General features: G+C 37.1%; 1 long non-coding RNA gene and 2 other non-coding genes across 4 annotated transcripts; 2 read left to right on the top strand and 1 right to left on the bottom strand.

Annotated features, from left to right (window-relative positions):
* Positions 1–5,638: 5,638 nt before the first annotated feature.
* LOC132791477 (uncharacterized) lies at positions 5,639–6,583 on the top strand. Of its 2 annotated transcripts, none has more exons than XR_009632906.1 (3): positions 5,639–5,957; positions 6,027–6,248; positions 6,304–6,583. It is a non-coding gene; the product is annotated as an uncharacterized LOC132791477 (long non-coding RNA). The 2 variants fall into 2 exon arrangements; XR_009632905.1 differs by having other exon boundaries at positions 5,642–5,957; positions 6,317–6,580.
* Trnak-cuu (transfer RNA lysine (anticodon CUU)) lies at positions 6,501–6,573 on the top strand. Its single transcript has one exon. It is a non-coding gene; the product is annotated as a tRNA-Lys (tRNA).
* Positions 6,584–6,697: 114 nt separating the features above from the next.
* Trnar-acg (transfer RNA arginine (anticodon ACG)) lies at positions 6,698–6,770 on the bottom strand. Its single transcript has one exon. It is a non-coding gene; the product is annotated as a tRNA-Arg (tRNA).
* Positions 6,771–8,175: the final 1,405 nt, after the last annotated feature.

Raw genomic sequence — 8,175 nt, 5'->3', positions numbered from 1 at the left:
TATTCCATGAATTACAAAAACAGCTAATAAATACCAACAAAATACGGGCACACTAAAGCAATCAGCAGTGACGAATATTTGACGAACAATATTTCCCAATCCGAAAAATAATGAACAGTTATCACTATTACTGATTAGAGCTATGGAACTTATGTTTCATTTGTGGTTGCAGGGTATCCCGCAGTCGTTTACGCCAAGCTGGTGAATTGTTCTTGTTTCCGATATAAACGGATTTGGTTACGTGGCACTGGCACTTGCCTGGAGAAAATTAAACTTTTCGCTTCGCTTTTGTGCAAAACACAAAAACATTTTATGCACTTATGACACTCGCACCGCCCCCTCACATTCCCCCTTTCCGCTTCTCCTGCATCACTCCATCATGCAAGCTTGCAAAGGAAACTAACAGAGCCACCCTCAAACAGCCCTTTTCCTTACTTTTCACTGACTTTTTGTGCATGGACCGAGCCCAGTTTTCGTTTTCTTTTTTTTTGTTTCGTTATTGTAATCGTAACTCTCTGCTCTATATTGGCTTCATTTTTAGTTACTCAGCTGTTCCGCAGTTCTCCCTTTTTATTGTTTGCCACCTCCTCATGCTACGCCGCCACATTTTAAGGGCAGTTGCAATAAATGTGTTGCTGGGGTTAATGTTGCGCCTGGATGTATCAGTGTCTGTTTCAGAGTATTTCGTGTATTATTGTTGTCACGATTTGCACATATTTCATAAATTCGGGCATATTGCTAATTTGTGCTCTAAATTTGTGCAAATGTGTATTTATTTGGTTAGGTTTCGGGTTTTGGTTGTGACGGCTTTTTATTGCATTTATTGTTTCCTATTTATCAAATTGGATTTTCAAATGGGATTCACGTTTCAGCTTATTTTGGTTTATGCGATTTGTGGTTGCATTTGTGGCATCAACAGAGTTTCCCGTGTTGGCAAACATCGCCAATCCATGACCAAAAATCAAAGAGACTACATTGAACAGGTCAATCTGTCAGCATAATTGATATTTCTTTGTGTTTGAATTCATATTTTAATTCATAAATCAAAGCCAATTTAAACCGAAGTAGTTTTTCAAAGCTTTTCTCGGAAAATAAATACCTCCATATTCTTAGTGACAACAAAACATGAAAACAAACTCAAATCAATATTTGTTTCATAGAATTCTTTGTTTATTTACTTATCGCAAAGATGTTTTCTTGCACTTATTAGGAAAATTTCCTAGAAAAAAATTGAAACTTCTGTAGAAGTACTTCAATCAATAAGTTCAAAAACATTTAGATTAACAATAATATTGCTTTGCTTATATAAAAGTTCCAAGAATACAAAAAAAAGGTTAAATAAGAGAACTGCTAATTTGAATGCTACAGCTTTTAATGTTGTACCCCTTAATTTCAACAAATTCAACACATTTTACTTTATCGACACTTTTAAAATTTACATTGTTATTTCTAATTCCTTACGTCTCTTTACAAGTTGAAGCACTTCAACACTTTTGCAATCTGAAATAACAAAAAACCCTTTGTCGTTGTAGAGGCCTAAGGTAGACTTCCCCCTTAAAGTGGCTGTTGATTTATGCTGATGGCAACGTCAACGGATTCTAGGAATAAGTACATCGATCTATTGCATTCCATGTAAATGACGGGCCAACGACAACCACAGCCAGTTGTCAGCTGTGCGTTGTGTCCCTTTGACAGGACAACGGGACTGCAGCTTGCACTTCCTGTATTTGCTGCACCTTTTGTGTGCCCGAGGACAACCACCAAGCAAAGGGCCACAGACTAGCGTGAGGTCTAGTCCTGGCTCATTTGACTGCCTGTCACAACAGAATGTTAATGTCCATGGCATATTAATGGTTTTTCGAAATTATCCTTTTGCCACATTGAGAAATTATTCATTTTTACGGGTGGTTTTCATATTATTATTATTGCTATTATTTTCATTATTGAGGTTTGGCTTTGTTCGAGTTCAACAGCTGATGGACCCTCTACCTGATTACAGAACTAACGTGAAATTTGTTTGGGAATCCTAGAACAATGTTAATCTTCAAATCTTGAGCTCTTCAGCCATTTGTCAAGGGGCGCATCAGTTTGTAATTCTACACCCCGACCCCATAGCTCAACTCTACCCCTAACTCTCGTCCCATACCTATGTACATATGTATATAGCATAAGTGCGTGTTTCTAACACTTTGTTGCAGATTTTGTGCATTTATCATGCATGTGGTCGGACGTCGTGTCGTTGTCTCGATTTGGAAATTGGAGTTGGGATTCGGATTCGGATTCGTATTGGAAATGGGAGTGCCGCAGAAAAAAGGGGGAACTGGAACGCGTGCCGTGGCATGTGGCTTGGGTTTTAGTATTAAATTGTTTTGCGGTTGCTCTGATAATCAGGACAATTGTACAATATATTTTATTGGACGGCTTGAGCCTCTAGCTCTTCTTTATTCTTATTCTTCTCCCCAAAATACTATTCAGTTCTTGAATTTTACTTAAATTCAACTTATATATAATTCAGATGAAATATTTGCTTCGATTTCATGTATTTATCAAACCAACTGGAGGTAATTTCACATTAACAGTGCCGTAAAATGTATATTGCCTATAAACTTTTACTTATACAACAAGAAATAATATACCATAAAAAAATATATGAAATCATTTTATTAGAATCGTCCCTACATTTAAATATATATTATTTTTATATTCTAATATCTTGAATGTATTTCCCGTCTATTGAAGATTTACTGAGTTTATTTACTTGCTCATTCGATGGCACTTTGCAACTCTGAACTTATCCAACACTTAAAACTGCAAATGAACAAACATTTGTTTGGACCGAGTGCCCTCTTACCTCAACCGTTATTGATCAAATTTGTTGGCTTCAAGATATATGGCCCCGAACCTTAGTGCTACTCATAAAGTACAAACAGAGTCCGGTCAGTGCCTATGATAAATTTGGCATTTCCGCTTTGGTAACTAAGACATCGAAAAGCAAATAAAGGAAGGAATTCTGAAGTCGCCCCCCTAACAAAAAAGAGAAATAGCTGCAATGCATACGTCATTTAACCCCTTTGCGCCATATTTTTCATAAGCTTGGCCCACTTGGTGGATTCAGTGTTTGGGTGCGTCTGCCGTGGATTTTTGCTATACATACTCTCTTCCAAGGGGTTTATTCACTATAAGGTGGAGAATGTCAGATCGATAGACACAGGTATAAATATAAAAAAATAATAAAAACAATCTTGATCTACAAAATGGTCTACAAATATCTCATTGGTTTCCAGTTTGGAATACCAAATGATGTAGAGAAATGAATTTATAAAAGAATTTAAAAAAATGTATTACAAATTAATTATCTAATATTATAATAAAAGAACCTTGACATATTTATATTTTATGATCAATGTACTATTCAATAATGTGCCAGGGATCAACTAACAAAAAGGAATATGCAAAAAATCCGTTCGTTTTTTTTTTCTGCCACACTGCTATTTCAATGTTCACATTTGTATGAAATGCAATAGCCTAAATAATATAATATAATTTTAAAATTTTTAGTAAGTTTGTCCACTTGGACATAAACACACACTTATATAAAAGGGTATTCAAACTTCGTTGTTTACATCATTACATTTTTCTCCAAATTTTTGTTCTTTTTTTCTGGTTTGACAAGTGTGCTAAATTTGAGCAGGCCAAAAGGATGCGTCGTCGTCTGGTGATGCTGCCGTTGCTGTCCTTCGGTTGATAAAATATATGCGAATGGGGGCGGCCCGCATATATAGAGACATTTATTGATAGATAGCAAACGCATCGCTTGAACCCTTTTACATTTGATGAACGTATCGAATTCCCCATATTGCCAAAAGCTGCTAAATTTATGGCTCTTTGATTTATTTTAACTTTTAACACGCCCAAACAAATGCTGCCAATGAGCCTCGCACTCCGGCTCAGAAAGAGTAGACGGGGTGCGGTAGACGGGGGCGTGTCGAATTTTACTGGGCAGTAATGCTTTTTGTTGCTATAGGGTTGCCTATAGGGTTGCCACTCTGAACTTTGTCTCACAAATCTTGTAAAGCTGTTTCGAATATTTATGTTTGACTTATTGAATCTTTAATTGAATGCCGAAAAGCCTCCAAACAAAAAAATTCTGACTTTACTTCAATATATTAAATACATAGATATATTCTATTAAATTTACTATAAAACTGTATTTCTAATTTTATAGTATAAATCGAAATATTTTGACAGCATTTTGACACTCGTGATTTAAAAGAAAATACCTTTAGAACACTAAATTCTTATATTGTTTCCAATATCTATTTATCTAATATTTTTAAAATATATTCATAAAAAGTTACTTAAGTGATCTAAATTATAGACTATGAAATATTTTTACCGACTTTGCGTTAAATTGTTTACTTTTTAGTTTTGTTAAAATATTTATTTGAAGCATATAAGTTTGAATATTTAATTAAATAATTCAATGCAATATAATTCAAACTAATGAAAATAATTTAATGGAATATAAATAACTTAAACTTAACTTTGACGTGGACAAATGTAATATTTAAATTATAATAGATTAAGGGGTTCTCCATTTCAGTATTTATTATTAAATAAATTATCATTCCAGGATTTATAGGTATATTTATTTAGTTCTATTATAGGTTGTCAAAAATATGTATAGCCAAAAGGCTCTCAAGTTCAGTTTTATTTTCCACGTGCCGATCGGACTATTATATTATTTTTTCCTTTAAACTTAAATCACACGAATTCTTCTTTTGAGTCTTTTGGTGCGCATAATTATGCTGTCTACCTTAAATCATTCAATTGTGAGAATGCCATGCATTAACCGCACTTCATTTCCCCCCCATCCAAGTTTTTGCTCATCGTACACCCCAATCAGAAGAGAACTCTATACCATTTGCGTATTACGCTTCATTATGCAGATTTCTTGGCGTTTCGTTATTGTCGTGTCGACGTCGTCGTTGTTGTTGGTGTTGTTGGTGTTGTTGTTGTTTTTCAGGCCGCCTTATTTGTTATTGTTGCATGGCTTGCGGCTTGAAAAAAATATTTTTATTTAATTTATTTATGAATGAAACGGTGGTTGGGTTTGCCGCTGCCATCAGGCAAAACTGGGTAGGCTGGCAATAAAGGCAATTGCCACACACGCCCGTCTCGCCACCCATTCAACCCACTTCGACCCGCCATGGAATCGCTGGGATTTCAGTTTGCTGGTGCCTACCGCATTGTCACATAGATAAGCCGCGTCTGGCTTAACTCGTAAAAAAAAGTGCCAGCAAAAGGATAATAAAACAACAACACCAACAACGCAGGGACTGACTGGCTGACTGGATGGCGAAGGATGCAGTCGAGGCTGGCAAAAGGCAAAATCTGAACGCGTGCGGATTTAAAAATTTCAACAAAAATAAACAGCAAATAGTCATAAAAGGCAGCAGCAAATGGAGGAGTCGGCGATGGTGGGAAATATCTCCGAGAAAGAACAACGCCTCACACATGATTCCACACAGAAAAAAGAACAATTAGCATTGAATGATCGAATGGAAATACCCTGCAAGGAATCTTGTGTCAAGATCCATTCAAAAACACAAACTATAGAAATAAATACAAATTCTATTATATAAATAAATACGATTATGTTCGCACACATATTTGTAACCTTGATTTTTAAATCATTATACCCCTTTGAGGCATTTAAAATGTGTACACGGTATAGAACAAAAATATTTCCAAATGGATTTGGTTTGGGCAATGCTTTCAGTTCAGTTCAATATATAATGACAATAATCAAAAATTCTCAGGCTACCCATTCGGCTTTTGTAATTTGCCGCACGCCGTCGAGATACGAGATACAAGCAAGAATCGACACCGAGACGAGATGAGAGAAATGAATTTAAAAACAATTTGCGGTCGGAACACACAAAAGCAACCATGAGGTAAACCGCAAAGACAACAATTAAGCGTAACAAATGATTATGAATAAACATTTTTCTACTATGCTACAGTTACACATACTCCCATGTAGTTCATCACACACAAATCTTTTCTATGTGTGTGAGAAGCGGAACAACAGCAAAAGGTGAACTCGTTGGCTGGTAATGGAATTCTGGCCGTTGGGCTATTTTTAACCGTACTACTTCCCTTTGTTAACTTTAACTTACCAGCGGTGTGATCTTCAACGAGTTGAAGCAATCATTTGTTACAACGTTTTATGAATGAACGCTAAGGTATTTCTATATTGAATTTATTCATAAAGTAGCCTAAGCTCGTTACACATTATAGATAACCATGAAAGGCACCACAGCACATGGTAACCAAAAACCAAGCATAAACGAAACTGAGAAATCTAAAAATAAATCAAAAGACATAAAACACTTGTACAGAAAAAGCAACAAAAAGCTCGTACAAATTATAAAAAGAAAAAACGTGTGTGCGTGTTCTTAAGCTCAAATGAACTTTTGGTGATCTGGCTATCAACTGCCCGGCTAGCTCAGTCGGTAGAGCATGAGACTCTTAATCTCAGGGTCGTGGGTTCGAGCCCCACGTTGGGCGAAAATCAATTTTTTGTTTTTTTTAATTATTGCTTATAAAAAAAAATAAATGATTTTTTTTTTATATTTTAGGTATGCATGTAAGATTGGTTTTCATAAAATAGTATTTTGTGCAAAAAAGCATCCGATCCTGCCAGGAGTCGAACCTGGAATCTTCTGATCCGTAGTCAGACGCGTTATCCATTGCGCCACAGGACCGTTGAACTCGTGCTCGGCATGAATTAAATAACAAGCAAGATTTATTTTATGAGTATTTGTGAGCTTTTGCTTGCGTTTTGTTCTGAATGAAAAAAAAAACAACAAACAAGTAATTTAAATTGACTTTCCATTTCACAGCAGTATAGCAATCTCGATACACGACTAATCAAATATGCTATGTTGTACCTTGGAGTGAAAGCTGTTTTGTTAAGCGACCTTCAGCTATTTGCATGCTGCAATGCACACACTCTCGTGCCTCTCACTTTTTCTCTCTCGTTCTTGCTCTTCCCATCTCGCTCACATTTGAAATTCGCTTGCTGCAATGCAAAGAGGAGTTGGTCCAGTGTTTTGGCCCCGTGCCCAGCCGCAGGACAATTTATATTACAAAAAACTTCACGCAAAGCTCGTTGGATAAACAAATAGAGCAGACCGAATCGCCTCTCCTCTCCTCACTTGCTCTCGCTTCCCCGCCTGTTCAATTCTTTGTTTCTCGCTCGCACTGCTCGGCGCCTGTAAAATATTTTCAACATGCAGTAAAAATTAGAAGAGGGGATAAACAAATACATTTATTACATGCAAATACAACAACAATGACGTCGACGTTGCCATCGACGCTTTTGTTGCGTCAGTCTCGCCAACAACTCACACCAACATCCCCCTCCTCCCACCCCTCCTCACCCACCAGCCCGAGGGCGCAACGCACACACGTGACTTTAAAGCTCGTGGGATTACATTCAACGCAGTTTTGTGCGGGATTTTTGGTATGCAAAAAAGCTTAGGAAATTAATGCGCCGAAGGAAATGCATTTAAATTATGTGGCTGAATGGTTGGCTTGGCTTCGCATGGGTTTGGTTTGGTTTGGTTTACGGGTGGTGGTGGTGGGGGTTTTGGGGTTTCACAGCCGTAGGGAGAGTGTAACCGGAGGTGTCCGTTGTGACAGCCACAGCTACAGCCACCCGACAACCGACCAAACCGCCCGCCCTCCCGCATTAATTTATAATTTCACCCAGCGACGCGACGCTTAACAAATTTAATGGCGGCTTCACAAATGAATACAAATTGCAATTTGAACTTTGAGTTTTACAAATTTCGTAATTAACAGCAAAACATTTTGCATCATAATTCCTCAGCCTTGGCAAAAGTATTTCGAAATTTAATTAAGTTGCATTGGCCACGCCAGATTTGTCCCAGGTCTTACACAGCAGGAAGGCAGTGGGAGACACTGGGGTGTGGCGTGGCCAGTTGTCCAACCCTTTTTCGCAAATAAAGTCTTGGGCAAAAGTTTTTTAATGCCTTTTCCAGACGGTGGAAACACATAAATTTCCATTGCCCGAGCAAATAAACATTATGCTGCAGTTTTACTTTTCATTATTTTTTCTGTTGTGCCTTCAAACCACACTATGCA

This window comes from Drosophila nasuta, chromosome 3 (genome assembly GCF_023558535.2).
Source record: "Drosophila nasuta strain 15112-1781.00 chromosome 3, ASM2355853v1, whole genome shotgun sequence".
In the NCBI taxonomy this organism is placed as follows: Eukaryota; Metazoa; Arthropoda; class Insecta; order Diptera; family Drosophilidae; genus Drosophila; species Drosophila nasuta.
This window is presented reverse-complemented; position numbering and strand designations above follow the sequence as displayed.